The sequence below is a fragment of the Colius striatus genome, chromosome 5, assembly GCF_028858725.1.
Source record: "Colius striatus isolate bColStr4 chromosome 5, bColStr4.1.hap1, whole genome shotgun sequence".
In the NCBI taxonomy this organism is placed as follows: domain Eukaryota; kingdom Metazoa; phylum Chordata; class Aves; order Coliiformes; family Coliidae; genus Colius; species Colius striatus.
The window spans coordinates 8,963,534-8,980,960 of record NC_084763.1 but is presented as its reverse complement, the minus strand read 5'-3'; positions in this window follow the sequence as shown (position 1 = coordinate 8,980,960).

Here is a 17,427-nt window from a genome sequence, read left to right as displayed (position 1 = left end):
TGCTGCATTACAGCTGTCTTCAAATCAGTACAAATGTGATGGGATACTAAAAAAAATATCTTAGCATGGGTTTTTGAAACCAGTTTTATCACAAAAGCAGTAAATTTCTGTCTGCACAGAGCAAAAGAGCCTTGCCACTCACTCCCTACTAACAGTAGCCATTATCTGCTCTATGTTTACCTGCAGGATTTCAGACATAAATGTCTCTTTCTCCAGGTGGAGGAGCCAAACTGTATAAAAAAAAAGAGAGTAGTATGCCCTGACCTCTTAGCAAGGCAAGGGGCTACCTCAGCTGGCTGTGCAGCCCTCAGGACTGGGCACTTTCCTGAGTCCTGGTGACCTCGCTGTTCTGCCCCAACCCTGAGCTGGCTGTGCAGCCCTCAGGACTGGGGCACTTTCCTGAGTCCTGGTGACCTCGCTGTTCTGCCTCAGCCCTGAGCTGGAAGGTGACCTGCAGGAAAATGAAAAAAAGCCATTACTGGTTTGTGTCAGCTCAGAAAACCGCAACAGGGCCAGGCAGGGGGGAAAAAAAAGGGCTGGAGAGGAAATCAAGGAAATTCACTTTGGCAGAAACTAGCAAAGCCTTTTTCTGAATGTTAACTATCTAATTTAATGAAGTCTAGAGATCAGTAGAGACAATTGTCACTGCCAGCTTTGATGCCAATCACAGTTCTGGAATAGGAGCCAGCAAATGCATCCAACGTACAAAGGGGAAAACAAAAACAAGGCAAGGATTTGACCCCATGCTCTCACGATCTTCTAAGATGAAAGATCACTTTTCAAAACCATGGGGGGAAAAGTCCTCCCAGGCAGAACAAGTCATCAAGAAAAAGGAGAGAGAAATCACAAGGGGAAAGGGTACAGAACTGTAATTTCTCTCTGTCGGGCTGTGGTGTCTTTAGGGCCAGCAGCAGGAACTCTTATGGGCTGAAAGCCTCTCTGTGGGCTGGGAAATTAGGGGAGATTTCCTTTCCCCTGGGGGCACACTGCTGCTGTGCTGGTGGGATCCAAACATGCTCAGCTCCACCACTCCCCTCACTGCATCTTTCAGAAGGCACACGGTGAAGGAAGTTTTCTGCATCTCTTGCTAAGTATACACAAAGTCCAAACCTCTGTGTGCATCGAGGGTGTAGCTAAGCCAGTTAATGCAGTCTGATTTCTTTCAAGTGGGTTTTTTCATACAGGTTTTCAATGAAAATTTGAAGTCATTCTGGTGTCCATCACAAGGGCTTGGAGTGTTTGGGATTAACCACCTGATTATCACCAAAACTGCATCTCCTACACTGATTCCTGTGTTAATACAAAGATTAACACAGCTTGAAGGAAATGTACCAAATGCTTGCTGGGTGCTCTGAACCCAATGCAGGCACCTGTGCTTTGAGAGAAGATAGTCCAAGACCCTGAATTAAGATTGCCACTGGAGTGCACACTCAGACAGCTTCATCACTAGGTCAGATTTGCTCAGGAGCTTGCTATAGATTTCCCAAAATAAAACAAAATAACAAAGATGGTCAAACAACATTATTATGATTTCACTTCCCAGTAAGGTCTCTCCTTACCTCTTCCAGTATTTCAGCTCCCTCAGAAGGGAAGCTGATGATTTCCACTTCTTTCCTGAACAGCTGCAGATCTGGAGTTCTCATTCTTAAAACAGTATGGGCAATCTGCTCTCTCCCTAGCCCAAGGACTGAACTTTTCTTTCCTCTCTCATCTTGATGGACCCTTCCTTCTCTGAAATTGGGCTTTGAGGATGCTCTGTAAGGGAAAACAGCACTTTACACCCCTCCCAAAGATTGGGATCCTCAGGTGTGCCCATTTCTTGATTTACACGACTTTTGTCTACCTACAGCCTCCTTAAAATAGTCACATCAAGAGAAACTCTGATGGTACTAAAAGTGTCCTTAGGTTGCACAGCATGCCACTTACTCTGAAGTTTGCATGGAATTTCTACCTGGTCTGCAAACACTGAGGGTGATTTGGGGATGGGATTTCCCTGAAGGTATGGCCCGTACCTTGTATTCAGTTTTGGAGTGAGCCTGTCACAATGCACAAGCATCCATCCTCTCTCCTGTATGCTGGGATATTCCTGAGATATATAAGACCCTAAACATTTCTGTTTGATTTTCCCTTGCCTTCTCCACTGTCTTTGCTCCCGGGCTGTAGACCTGAATCCCAAATCATATGATCCAAAAGTCAGGACCACATGGATGCATATGAAGAGCCCACAACTGTCCAGTGCAAAATCACACATTTCCAGCCTTCGTCTATTTCCCATGTGTCTCATCAGAGCATCACTGATAGTAGTCACCAAACTACACCAAGATTCACCACACATTAAGTAGCAACAGACCTTGGCAGATATAATTCCACCTAGGCTGGTCATATATTTTCCCCAGAAGCTGTACAGGAACACCCACTGAAGAGCACTGAAGACGCATTTGGACAATGCCCTCAACACCATACTTTAACTTCTGGTCAGCAGTTGGACTGGATGATTCTTGAAGATCTCTTCCAGCTGAACCATATTGTTCCATTCTATGCTATTTTTCTTCCTACCTCTTCCTTTCCCTAGCAACATATGTTGAGGAAATTTCTGACCTTTCTTCCCAGCCCTGCACTAGCAGAAGGCATTAGATGGGTAATCATGTCCAAGTCTGGGACCCCTGGGACTCCCACTGTCTCCTGCCAAGGGCACAGGGAATGTGTCCCAGCTCAGCATGGGACCTGCAGTCCCTGTCTGACCCACGGTGTAGCTGTGTCCATCTCTGCCCTCTCTCCTGGATGGGCCTGGGACCTGTACTGCAGAGAGCTGCTCTCCTGGATGGAGCCCTCAGGCCAGAGTCAGAGTTTGTCCTGCGCAGATCCAGGCACAGCTCAGCAAAACTGCTCTGGGCTGTTCCCTGAGCTCACCATCAGTCAAGGAATGGGGAGACTGGGGTTTGCAGCTCCAACACACTTTCAAGGACAGAGGGTTTGCTTCCCTTTGAATTAACTTTGCAGAGATTAGAAAACATGCTGTTTATGGTTACATCACCATCTCAGAAAGAAGTACTAAATTATCTTATGTTCTTTATCATATTTTTTCTTTGCACTGTAATAGCTCTTTTCCTCCTTTGGTGTAGGGAAACAGCTGTTTCTATTACATGTTCTTGCAGAACCCAAGTCTGTATGAGAGAGAAGTTTTATCTCTTTCATCTCAGGCATGAGATTTCTGTCTTGGTGTTTAGGTTTGTTGTCCTGATATATGCATGTTCCCTAAACTTTGGTCACGAGGGCACAGAACTCAGCATTCTGCTCCACTGGGGCGTGGAAATCTTGTCAAGCTGGAGTATGATCCTTCACAAAACTCATCTTTCCCCACCTCTCCCCAAGTTGCTCTGTGCTATATAGACAGTGGCTGACTTGGTCGTGTCACCTGCATGCTGTGGATCATAGAAGCTATCTCTTGATTAGAGGGACAGAACTTTAATGAAATTGATTCTTTTCTCCATTGGCTGCATTCAAATTTGCCTCCCAAAACCCAGAAGTATCTCAGACCAAGGGACAAGCCTTCATATAAAATGAGAAAAGTCTCCTAATTGGAGAAGTTTTTTGACTTAAAGAGATAATTAGTGAAATATATATTGTTAGAGCATCCATCAGGACTGCCAGAGGTCTGTCATTTCCATTATGAGCTAGACTACTGAAGACAAACCAGAATTAGGCTGGTTTTGTCCCTTGTGTTGGAGCCAGCCCCAGCACAGAATGCATCGGCTCATGTACATTAATTATATCTTTAACCAAATTTGATCTCAACTTAATCAAGTTCAGAGAATTGAAATGAGGGTGGATTCAACCAAAACCAGAAAAAAAATCCTCTAAAGAAGGAGAAAAAACCTCACCACTATTCTGGCTATTCATATGGTCAAGAAATAGCCATTCAAACTGTCCAGGCTCACAGAACACATGGTTTGGACACAGTGAGACTACCTTACAAGTAGTACTTCTTATATTTTATGTTGACAAGACAAAGACTAAGAGGGGAGAAAATCATTCATCTCTGTAACAACAGCGGAACAGTATGTGCCAGAAGAGAGGAAGCTGAGGTATGTCTATTGGTTTAGTATATAAACCTCAGCTTTGTACAAAGTTGGAGTGGAACTTACATACATTTACTTCAGAAACCATGTCAGTAGAGAGTTTCTGGGTCACTGATGCTGTCGTGTTCGAACGTTGGAAATCTGGTCATTCAGAGACTGATTAAGGGCAATCTTAAGAGCAGGTGGGCTTGCTGCTGTCCCTACTGCCACTGGAAAGCCATGCCAGAGATCCCCTGCCTCCAGCCTTCAATATTCCTTCTGTCAATTCCAGCCAAACTCTTTTACAGTCATCCTAACATTTTATTGTAGACTAAACGGTATTTTTTCCTCCTTGCTCTTTGTTCCCCTCATGTACACTGATGGTAATTCCAGCCTCGTCACAGGTGTCTCTTTGCTAGATGAAGTAAATCCTGCTCTTGCAGTTCCCTCTCAAAAAGTTTCCCTTTTTCTGGGCACACTCTCTGTCCTGTCCTTCTGTGCACAGGGGTGTCTATGTCCGTATGCTGTATTTCCTGTGAAGCTGCACCCATGCTTTTGCCTGGAGCCATTGGTTCTCCCTCCTCTCCTGGAAGTGGATCACCTGATGTGATCCTAAGCTCTCTTTCCCCTACACTTTCCCAGATTATCACACAAATATTCATAAGTTACCCTGTCTGTCATTAATTATCACTGCTATTTGTCCCCTCCATCATGCTTCAAGAGAGTTTTCAGCCACCAGAAAAGCCAAATTCTGGAACAGACTCAACTTCCACGACGGGGTGGGGAGCAAAAATCCTAACTAGTTTTAAAACTCAGCTTGATGAATGAAGAGGAATATATGATGTGACTACCTGAAATATCAAGAGTCTAGACCTCATGATCCATAAGGATCTTCCCTATCCTGAGTCCAGAATTACTAAATATGATATATGATAGAGTCACTAAAAGCATCTCACTAATCACTCACATGGCAATAACATTTTGGGTGAAATTTTGAAGAGCAAGAATGAGCTGAGTACCAAAGTCCCTTCAGCCTCTGTAGAAATCCAAGATACTTTCTAATTACACCTATTTCATTTCCAGTGGCGGCTACAGAACTATATTCACACAGAAAGTTCCTCTTTTCTGGTATTAATAAACTACATGTTCATGTCAGAAAAGTGTAGAACAAAAGCAGTATCCGTCTTTTAAACACTCAGAAGTGAAAATAAAGGAGAGATTAGAAAATTGTGCAGTTGCAAAAGCCAGAAACTGATCTCACCTCTCCCAATCCTCCCTGCAACACCTAATTTGTGTGAACATCTCCTTTCCTGTGTTGTGTATCTACTGTTGAGTGAGTCAGAGGAGGCTGAATCAGGAAACACATTTCCCATTTAGATCTGACTACTGTGAAGCCAGGTGGTTTCAATCTCCATTGCATAAAGCAGACACAAGAACAGTCCTGAGGAAGCTGTCTCCTGTATTCCCATGTTTCCTGATACTCCTCAATTGCCTCATGATTCCATTAGAATAGCAGGGATATGACAATGAAAGGCTCGACTAGGGCAACGTTTGCTAAAAAACCTACTTGAGCACTGAAAATCTTGTATGTAGAAGTAAGACACACATGACTAGCTCGGGTGAAGAACCAAGACTTCAAAATATAAACAGCAAAAGTGCAATGCAAAAAATCACATTTGAACACTTCTCTCCACATTCAGCCCTTACCTGCCTTCCCTGAGCACCAGCGGCTGATTCTCAGGTTCCCTGGTTTCATGTATCCATATCAAAGTATCACAGTATTGGTTTGGTATCTGCCACATGCCTACACACAGCTGAGCTTCAGAAATGAGGTGTGTGACTCCCAGGACTCTGAGGAGGGGAGAAGAAAAGGAGTGAGAAGTCCAGATCACACCTATATGCATCAGCAGTATGAAGCTCTCCAAGAAATAAAGAAGTCCCATAGCAGTCCAGAGATGACAACATACAGGATGGCAACTCAAGAACTTAGCAAAGACATTATAGACCCAAGTCCAAGCCCTTCCTCTGACTGAGGGGATCCCGTGCCCCCCACAGCACAGCACACCTCACCTCAGAGCTTCATAGTCACCCCAAAAGAGGACATTTCCTTGCTTCAGATGTTCTGCTTAATAATAAGAATCCTAGTTCTTTCAGTGAAAAATGCAAGAGCAAGACTTGGCAGTCCGGCTCCTGCTGTAAGGACAGTCTATGCATTATCCAGCAACTCTTCAATGGAAAGAGCTGGGCATGGTGCTTATGTTTTTGTGCACAAGATCCTAAGTTATTTCTGAAAACAGAACTTGGATGTTTTTGACAAATCTGCCCTTTTTTTTTCCTCTAATGTAACAGATTTTTTGAATCCAACAAAAAGTCTTTACCCCCATAATTTATTGTGGCAGTGAGTTCCACAGATTAACTATATATGACATAAAAGGGCATTTTCTTTACCAGTTTTAAATTTATTGCCTTTTAATTTAATTAGGTATCCTCCTGTGCCTCTTTCACAAGACAGGATAAATAGGAGCACCTGCTGACCTTCTTTGTGCCGTACATTATTTTATATACTTTTGCATGTCACTTCTTATTAGTCTCTTTACTAAACTAAATAGCTGTAATCTTTTTAATCTCTCCTATTATGGGATACTCTCCAACCTCTAATCATTTGCTTTGCCCTTTCTGAAAAGTTCCTGAGTATTTGGGTCTCTCTAGGTATTCATTTAAAAGTAACATATAATTTACAATCATTTAGTCTTTAGAAAGTCTTACATTGTTTAGACAACTGGGTTCCTTCTGTTATCTATACTGGTGCAGATTTATCAGGAAAACAGTGCCTGTGGGAATGATCTTTGTTGGAAGCAATATTTGGAAACAAGAGAGACCAAGCTCAGCCTCAAATACATTATGTATTTGGGGCAACACTTTGGGGTGTACCTTAGCTCAGCCCTAGTTTTACATTCACAATTGCTTTGAATCTGTAGTCAAATCCATCCCACATGCAGTTCTCCAGCTCCAGTGATTGGAACGTGCTTCAGGTGACCTTACCAGACCTTTCTGTAGCACTTTCTGCCAAGTTTCTTCTCAATGGTTGTGGGCTGATGATTTCATTTCCTCTTCATGGAGGTGGGTCCCAGCCAGCAGCTCACAGAGTGCAGGTACTCGGTACAAGTGGCTCACCCAGCACTCCCGGTTTGGGCACCTGCTGTTGATGGAAACAACAAGAGATAATCTCCAGGTTCAGTATCTCTGAGTTATCACATTTGCTGAACTGATAGAAATTCATGCAAGCATTCAATGGATAGTTCAGAGCAGTGTCAGTGCCAAAATACAGCATCTAGTTCAGGAGTTTGAGAGTCATCAGAGCTCTCTCATCTCTTTCAAATATTTTGGGGTTAATAGCTTCTTTTTTAGCAGGCAGGGAGGTGTGGTGAGCTCAGGTGGGTTGCTAGCCCTAGCATTGGATAACTTCTACCATCAGCAAACAGTAGCAGGCATTCTCCTGATTTACCTCAACTGTGCCTCAGGAGGCATTATCTCCAGGTATTACAGCTCTTTGTCTGCATTTAGACAGTGTCTGTTCTACATCCCAGAAAGGTCTCAATGCCATCATTACATTTCGTTTAGGGTTCAGATTCTATTCTTCAACATCATAATTTAAACATTATAATCCCTCTGTCCAATTGACTCACACAGACAATTCCCCTCTATCTTCTTCCTTAAACTTCCCTGACAGGCACCTGCCTTCTCAGGGCCTAGTAGCCATGCCATGCCATGCCATGCCATGCCATAGCACTGGAGCTGCTGGGACCAGAGAGGGATGCAGCATTCCACTGGATAGTATCTTGCTATGGGTATGGTGTCACGATACCATTTCATCCCACACCAACAGCGGCCAGTCTGCAGGTGCTAAGAAGAAAATTAATGCAAACTCTCTCTCTCTTCTTAAACAGAAAGTCATCATTTTTTTACACACACACGTACACAAAGCTGTAACTCTGAGTTCATGTCAGCTGCCTGACCCCAAGCACATAGTACCACTGAAGATATCATTGACAGTAGCAAAACCCACAGCAGGTTGGGAGATACAACACAGAAACAACGAGAGACTCTCAACCTTCTGATCAGCACCTTGATTCCAGGTGCTGGAGCCCAGAGCATCTCAAACAGCAACTCATAGGCCTTTTTTTCTGAAATTTTAATCCCAAATCAAGCACTAAAACGTGGGAGGTTTTTTGTGAAAAGTGGCTAACTATTCACATTCAGCTGCCTTCAGAGGCAGTATGTTGAAACGCATCAAATCCCAACAACTGCTTTCTGAACATAACACCCACTTGACAGAGGAAAGAAAGCCTTTAGCACAATCTCATTTACCTGGTGGTGTTTCTAAAGCAACAGCAGTCCCAAAATTATGTAGGAAAACAGAGCCATCTACAGGGGGAAACCCTTCTGGTTTGGCAAGAAAATGAATGCAGTGAAGTAAGGAGAGATTCAGTGTGACAAACACAAGGACAGGATCAACCAAAGGCTGTGTAACCAGCACAGTGATGGATGTTACACAAAAATATCCTATAATAAAGTCTTGTGAATGAGATTTAGAGTCTCTTTGACTCTCTAGTAGATTCAGCAGACCATTTCCACGAGCATTCAACCAAAGCAACAACAAACTTAGTTTCCCAGTGACTACATCCTCACACTACAGTTACTAGTACTTGCTAGAAGATGCTTTTACTGGTGCACATCTTGTACATCCACTCAGGAGACAGGCTCTGTCTGAGGCTGTGGTCTCACTTTCTCACACTGAGGTCCTTTCCTTCACCCTTCTGCCACCTGGGCATTTCCCTGCCATATCAGAGACACGCAAGCTGTTCCTGACATAGATGGCTATAGAAGATGTAAAACAGCTCATTGTGCCTGCTGCACAATGCAAAAAGACAACCTCTGGCACTCTTTTTGCTATTTAATAGCATACATTCAGTTCCCTGCTAGTGACTAACAACGAGCAGACAAAAAATTGTAGTTTCACCAACAGCACAGGGAATGACTCCTAGTAGTCTTTCTGCCTCTATGAAAAAAACATCTCAGGCTTGAAGTGTCCTTAATTTATTGTTTGACTATCCTACTACATGGCTTTGACAGAGAAGACATTAAAGGAGAGAGAAAGGAAAGAAAAGAAGGGTTGGCTGAAAACACGGACTCTTTGGACCAGAGTGCCTGCAACTCTTAAAAAACTGTAGTGGAACAGCTGCTTAAAATGACACATCACAAAAGAGAAGATATAAAGTCTTAAGTTTCAGGCGCTGTTACAACTTTGGGAAACATTTCCCCATGGCCAGATGATGAGGGATGTTTTGTTACCTTAACACAGAGTGCTCCATGCTTAGCTGGATTAAGCCAATTAAAACAGCACGAAATCAATCTTTCTTTAAATACGTAAAAGCAGAGCAAAAATTAGGTTGAGCAAACCCTCCCAAATTGATTTCCATTTCTGTAATGACTGATTTATGTGATATATAAAGTTCAGTTTCATAGCTAACTGGACTCCTAAATGTTTGCATGTTCATTCTTATTCCATCATATTCTCCTGTAGGATGATTATTTTCAATTCATCCAGACTTGAGCTTTTTGAGTTATTAGGAAAAAAATTCCAGACTTACCTTTGACTGAATTCAATAATAGTTTTAATTCTATTAAATTTAATTGAATTACCTTAAATGCATCCTGCAATTTTATAGGTACTGAACAAAGTCATCAGTGTAACAGTATAGCTTTGAGCTTTAATATTGTGGATATAGGTCATAATATAGGAAACTAGGGCTTCTGTGGGTAAGAAACGTTTCCTTTGGCCTAGATTGTCTCACGTTCTATGTCAGAAAGAACAACAGTTGTGCCTCAGACTGTATCACTTCTGCCAGGTTCAGATCTCACACAGATACCAGTGACACCTCATGAGATGGCTGTTGACTTCAGTGGGAGCTGGATGGTGTGGGTTAGAAAAGGAATATCACGTATATGGGTTGTCTGGAGCCTTGCTGGCACAGAGCAGCTTGGGTCCACTACTCTCCCTGGCCAGTTCTATCTGAAGACAAAAAGTAGCAAATGATACTTTGAAACCTTTTTTGAAAGAATTTCACTGCTTGTTCTTCTGTTTTAACGATGAGTTTAAATGAAAAACATGTGGCTATCAATTAGATGTGGACTGTAAGCTCTTCCAGACACAGGCTGCTCTTTTTGTGTATACATACAGGGTGAGATATGTTGCTGTTAATTTTAACTGAGTTGCGTCTCATCTAAAGCAGTTGTCCAGGCTGAATTCTTTGCAGAGAGTCCTTCTAAGCAATCCACCCCATCTATCTTTGATGACATATATTTTGAGCCTATGGAAAAGTTTTACACTGACTCATATTTCTATGTTGCCTCATATGAGGAAAAATGCTGCTTTAATCCCATCTTCTTGCCACCCACCCAGCCTCAGTCACTCCTAGCCTTAATAGGTGAAGGGAAGGGGATCTCTTCTGTCAGGGTGGCACTTTTGCATTCCTGCTACCACTTTGCTTGGTTAAAATCAATCCACCCTGAGGGAAAAGAGCCTCTGGGAGGTCCACAATAAAGACTGAGTTGGAGAGGTGGAGTACTATTCCCCAGGGGCTGATGCCACCCGAGGCAAGAAGTGTGCAAGCAAGGAGGGTGCAGGAAGTATAAGTCAAACAAGTGTCTCTAGAAGGGGAAGCAGACTTGGAAAGGAAGGAGAGATCTCTAGAGTTTGATCTTCAGGTAGGCTGTGTAATTCTTCCCTCACAGCCACGTTCCACTACACATTGCCCAGGAATGTGGTGAGTGCTCTTTCTACTCCATCATCTAAATCACAACAGGAAATCCAGTTATCACCCTGCTTATCCTCAGCTCAGTGGTGGCTCACTGACAACTGGACAGTTTCCGAACAGTTGCACATCTATAGCATTACATCTTCATTTCTCCTTCTCAAGGTATGTCAAAATTGTCTAGAATCGATGTTTTGCTGAAATGTGGTGCAAAATCAGATCCTACAGAAAGCCATGGCTGAAAGAAAGGCATTTGGGTAGTTAAAGTTCAGTAAGTAGTTGCTGGGATTTTTTAATGCATGTGTTTACGCCCCTTTTGTGCCTGAGTTCTGATCTAAGTGAGCAGCAGCTATTTTCATCACCACAACAGCACAGGAATCACTGAAGAAAGTCAGTTGGCTACCAAAGGCACAAATGTGTTAAAGGGGTCAAGAAAGCGATATGAAACACCAACTGTTGTTTCACTCAGTATCCTAAACTTTGTTAAAACATACAACTTCTCTCCACTACTACTTTTTTCCTAAAGGGATAAGCATGAATATAACTTCTGTTTCTATTTTTTACGAGATGTTGTATCATTTTCAGCTCATTGTATAACATTTTTCAGGGACAAGCTCACAGTAGACAGGCTTGATACTTGCCTCTGATTCTCTTGCAAAACAAGACAAAACTCCTTCAGCTAATGAGAAGATAGAACAAATATATAGTTAATCAGCTAAATCAGAAAACAAAGATGAAAAAACCATCAAACTGGAAGTTAGGGGCGTGCTAGGTACATTGTCTTTATGAGACATAAGTCTATATTTGGGATAAGTGCAAGGAAAGAGGCTTCTCACAAAGATATTTACTTTCTAGCAACAGGAAGAGAGGAAAGAAGTAATCTAAGGGATTATCTGCACCAGATAAAAGCACTTGGATAAACTCCCATGCCTATTAACAGCTCATCTCCAAGAAAACATAGTGAAGCCCACAGATGGGGCAAAAAGGGATGTTTACATCCTATAAAACTTTCTCCCAGGCTCTTCCAGTACAAGGAGTAGGAGTAGCTGAGGAAATCTGGGATGAAGAGGTCTGCAAGGTTGCCTTTCACACCCTAAACCATGATCTTTCCTGCCTCTGACCTCAGCAAGCCCACATAACACCCTCTCTGTTCATGCTTTGCTTTGTGTAAAAACAGGGGAAAAAACTAGCTCGTAATGGACTTACAGAAGACTATCAGTGGTGGGGCAAGAAACTAGGAGACAATTTTTTCCTCTTCTCCACAACTGGCCCACAAAATGGCTCAAAGTCTCAGGTTTTCCAAAATGCCAGACAAGCTCTTCAAACACACCTTCGTTGCTGCTAATTCCACTGCACAGCCATGAGGAGATACTCTATACGTTACAGTCTGAGCTCACGGCTGCCTCTGTATATGCTGACCAAAAGTTTGATGGACTGTAGTAGATCCTCAGTGTCTATCCGTGGGGGTAAGAGGAGAAAATAAAACATCCTAATAGGCATGAGAAGGGATTCCTCCACAAGTTCTCTCAATTGGATCTCCTTCTTCCAACTACATTAAGAGAAAGTAGCACAGTAAGAAGCCAGACATAGAAAGCTCCACTACTAGTCACTGCACTGAAGAACCATAGGGAAAAATGCTGATAACTAAACACACTTAAAAGGACAGAAACTCAGCTGGGATAAATGGCCACAGTTTTGACAAAGTATGTGGATCTGGCTGCAGTAGTTTACATTTTTAAAGCTATAGCTAAGGCAGGCTTTGAGATGGGGAGATGCACTACCCCACCACTCCATCCTGCTTCACAGCTGAGCAAGCTGCAGTAGTCCAGCACTCAATTATGTCACACTCAAGCAGTACCTGCCAACCAGGACAGGAATTTCTCATTTACTTTTAGGTTTGATTCATGTTACTATGATAACAGAAGGTTATCACAGAGGTTTACAGAATGAGCTTTCCTTTAGGTTTTTCTTTGTGTTTCCCTGGTGTCTTGAATCACTTCTAGCCAAACGAGTCTCCTATCAGCATCAAATGAGTCTGCAAGAGAGCCCTAAATATCACTCTGTGACTAAGTTATAGTAATTCCTAAGAGCAAGAAAAATAACACTACTGTCTACACATATAAGCTAAACATGAGGCAGCAATGTGCCCTCGTGGCCAAGAAGGCCAATGGCATACCGGGATGCATCAAGAAGAGCGTGGCCAGCAGGTCAAGAGAGGTTCTTCTCCCCCTCTACTCTGCCCTGATGAGGCCTCATCTGGAGTCTTGTGTCCAGTTCTGGGCTCCTCAGCTCAAGAGGGAAAGAGAACTTCTGGAGAGAGTCCAGCACAGGGCCACCAAGGTGATGAAAAGAATGGAACATCTTCCTTATGAGGAAAGGCTGCAGGAACTGGGGCTGTTTAGTCTGGAGAAGAGGAGACGGAGGGGAGATCTTATTAATATTTACAAATATCTAAATGGTGGGTGTCAGGAGGTTGGGACATCCCTTTTTTCTTTAGTAGCTAGCAACAGGACAAAGGGTAATGGGATGAAGCTGGAACAAAAAAAGTTCCACTTAAATATAAGAAAAAACTATTTCCCTGTTGAGGTGAGGGAGCCCTGGCACAGGCTGCCCAGAGGGGTTGTGGAGGCTCCTTCCTTGGAGGTCTTCAACACCTGCCTGGACATGTTCCTGTGCGACCTGATCTAGGTGACCCTGCTTCTGCAGGGGGGTTGAACTAGATGATCTCAAAAGGTCCCTTCCAACCCCTGCCATTCTATGATGATTCTAAGATTTTTTACTTCCTGATCAGAAAAATTTCCTGTAATTTTATTTGGTGTGATGAGTAGACAGCTATCAAAAGTCCTGTTTTGTCTTCAAAGACTTAAAGTCTCTGTACAGGCACAAGAAAAAAAGAAAAACAATGCCAGGGCAAGTGTAAATCATGAACTTTAATAACCTATGGACGCATCTGATTCTTAAAAAGTAAATTCCTTATGAATCATTGCTCTGAAGCAAATGTATAAGTTTGAAGAGTCCTCTGAAGCAACTTAAGTTTTATCTGTTTGTCTCCAGTGAATACAGTCTTAATTTATACAGAAAGTCATACTAATTATTGGTCAGATATGTAAAATGTATTTAGATCAGACTACATAACTAACTAAATGCAAATCATGGGAGATATGTTTAACTCACAGCACCATTTTAGTCTGCTGAGGCATCAGCCTGAAGCTTCTCTCCCCTATTTATTTCATGGTCTGCTCTTAAGAGTTTATTGTAACCTCAACATTTCCAGAGAGCACCAAGGAAAAAATATTATATTTCCAGCCAGTTACTCGATTGCCAGTGTACTAGGACTTTATATTGATTTTCTGTCCTCAGCTGCTAATGTGGTGCACTTGTCTCTAGTTTTCTCCTCACAGGTCACTAAGATTTATGGCTGACCCGAAGGAGATGAAACCAGAAGGCAGACTGCTGAATTGCCACTGCTGGAAGCCACCTGCTGCTGACCGATGCCGGGTCACGCACCTCTCCTCCATGCTCCAGGCCACCCCAAAAGCTCTCCTCGATGTTTACTCCTCACGTGGCACAGCTTGGCCTATTCTTGCCATACATACTGGCTGATTAATTCCTTTCCTCCCCACTAATCAAATTTTAGCTTAGCTGTTAGAAGAAATGCAGTGAACAAGTGATCTGCTTTAGGAAAGGAAGCGTTTTCCCTGAGACATTGCTTAGCAAGATGTCTCCAAACTACGTAGTTATTGATCTTTCATTACTTTTTTCCTAAGAGAAAGAGGCCTCAGTATATTTGAGGGGGGTTTCATAGAATACTGTAAAATAAACCAACATTAGGTTGTGTGAATGTGGAAAAAAGGATGAAACCTGTAGCTATAGTCTAAGGAGGGAGGAAATTAAAGGATGCACACACACACACACAAAGAGGGTTGAGGTTAGGATCCTCAGCTGGGACAGATGGGGCTTAGGATGAAGGGGATAAAGTTCAGTCCCTGGCCTACAGACAGGTGAGAGTTAGGATTAGGGTTCCTAGTGAGTAAACTAACAGCAATGGTGCTGGAGTGCCTCAAAAGTATCTCAAAAAAAGTAATTAAGGACTCATAATAGCAGTCTCCTTTGTCTCGGTGGGTTAGGGTCCTGGCTTGTGAATAAGCCGAGGGCTTGGGTTTGAGCTGACAAGATTCAGAGCTTCCAGCTGGGGCTGGAAAGGGGCTGCCAAAGGAAACTAAGGGCTGCAGCAAAAGGAATTGTCCCCCAAGAAAGATGATTCACATAATTTTACTCCTAGGATTCAGAATATTATTTCTGCAAAGATTATAGAAAAGCCACAGCAACAGGACTCAACATTTTATTGCTTTCCTTTTCCTTGCATAGCTTCAGTGTTTCTTACAAAGAACTGCACGCACAGTAGATTTCTCAACTTGAGCTATGGAAATAGCTTGCCCTGGAAATTTGTGAGGAAATATAATGACTTAATCCTCACGTGTACTAAGAAAAAGAAAAGAATGCCCACCACAGGTTGCTAAATACACAGAAACATCAGCCAAATCAAAAAACTCAACTCCCTCTTGAAACGTGAGCTGAAAATAGTTGGAAGCTGGGAGAGCATGTGGCAAAAGTGTCAATCTTTTCAATACTAAAAGTCATGTTCAGATGAGGGGATGAAAATGAGTCCCCTGGCTGCCAGAACAGTCCCCTGCTCTTCCCCTGTTCTGTGGGTGGCCAGGGCAGGAGGAAGTTGGACAGAAAGTACCACAAACGATGGGGAGCATAAGTAAAAGAGGAATACAGATGAACCTCAATGAACTGGAAGAGACACTGACACCAGGTGCCCTTGAACTACACACCATATGGGTATCCCCCTCGTGCCACATGAACTGGGGAGCCCCATTACTGTGCCACATGCACAGCAGCGGGCACAAGATGCATTACCATCACTCTGGGTGCAGCACCTGGGGTGGGACACATCCTCTGCTCTTCTCCCCTTCCAGGTGTGCCCCATATTCAGAGAGGAGGAAAGGGTGCTATACACACCATCGACTCCAGGTGAGGTAGTTCAAGCAGCCTCCAGACCCCAAGAGCCACAGGATTCCCTGTGAGCCTTGCCTCTGGCCAGGAGCTTCCCAAAAAGCCAGACCTCAAACCGCTGCAACCCACAGTGCTCAGTGCCACCGAGACCAGACTCTCCTGCAGCATCCCCAGCACTACAATGACAAGACAAATGATGAAACCTTTAAACTGCTGTCCCCAGTCCTCTGCCAGCAGCCCAACTTTGCCATGCTCTGGTAGCAAAGAGAAAGAAAAAGGGAGACTGCAAGTGAAGTACCTTGAATTTTCTACCTGGAGGGAAGCGTAGCCCATGAACCCCTATGGTTTGGTTCAGTTTAGACATTTTTGAACCCATTAGGGTTGAATAGGTCCTAAATGTCCCCAAACACGTTTCCATTATCCCTAATTAAATTAGTTTATTGAGATTATCAACGAAAAAACATTATACAATTAAAACATTTGCACTCAATCAATTTTAATCGTATTCACTACAATCACCTGCGCCAAAGCAGATGCCTTCTAGCCTGAGATAAGTGAAGGAAAAGCAATTTTTGAAACTCTCATTTACTCAAGTTTGATTTGATCACGTAGTGCCGCAGTCGGTTTAGGGTATTTTTTTCCCTGTGAGAAGCCAGCAGCAGCAGCCGTCTCCCCCGGCCCCGGTGCGGGGGACCGAGCCTCCGCCTGTCCGTGAGCACCACCTAGTGCTGTCGCCGGCAAAACGTCACGAAAAGGCCACCGACCGATGCTTTTGCCTCCCGACGACTTAGATACCCGATGCCAGGAGGCTCACGAGGGCTTAGCAGAACCTGGGTACCAAAAAGAAGGCACATCCAAGACTCGCCTTCACCTTCCCACAGATTCTTTGCTTTATCTCCTGCTGGGGTCACTGATCAAAGCCCATCACCAATGGCAAGTCCATCCATCGGCTTAAAGCTCTATCACCAGCCTGCTCACCTTGCATTCCTCTTGGGCTTAAAGCACTAAGACATACAGTAACCCACACTCTTCTGACCAAAACCTCTGAGTGAAGGAGGATTTGGCTTCCCCTATCCCCAGCCACAGCAAAACACAAGGATGCTTGTCCAAGTTTTTGCTCTACCCACATCTCACAGATGAGACTCTGGGCAGGAGCAGCCCAGGCTGCTGCTTCCTTGCAAAGTATAACCAGCATAGAGGTGGTACTGAAGTGTCTGGTTTTCATCCAGCTCGTTTGACCTAAGGAGCCCTTGGTAGCCAGCACAGACCAGGATTAAGTCTCTGACCACCAGGTCATGGTCCTGCTTTCCATCCAAGTTCAGCGGGTGCAGTGTGTTCTTCCACAAAACAAAAGTAAAGGACAACTGGCCCTAGAAACTTTGTAAGCTGCATGTTCTGATCCTCTTCTGACACATGGCCATGAATCAGGCAGAAAAGGCGAGTGAGGCTCAGGGTCCTGCTGCCTGTGAGACACACCAGTGGGCTGGAGCTGTATTACCAGCCAGACCAGCCAGCAAGGCTAGAAGAAAGCA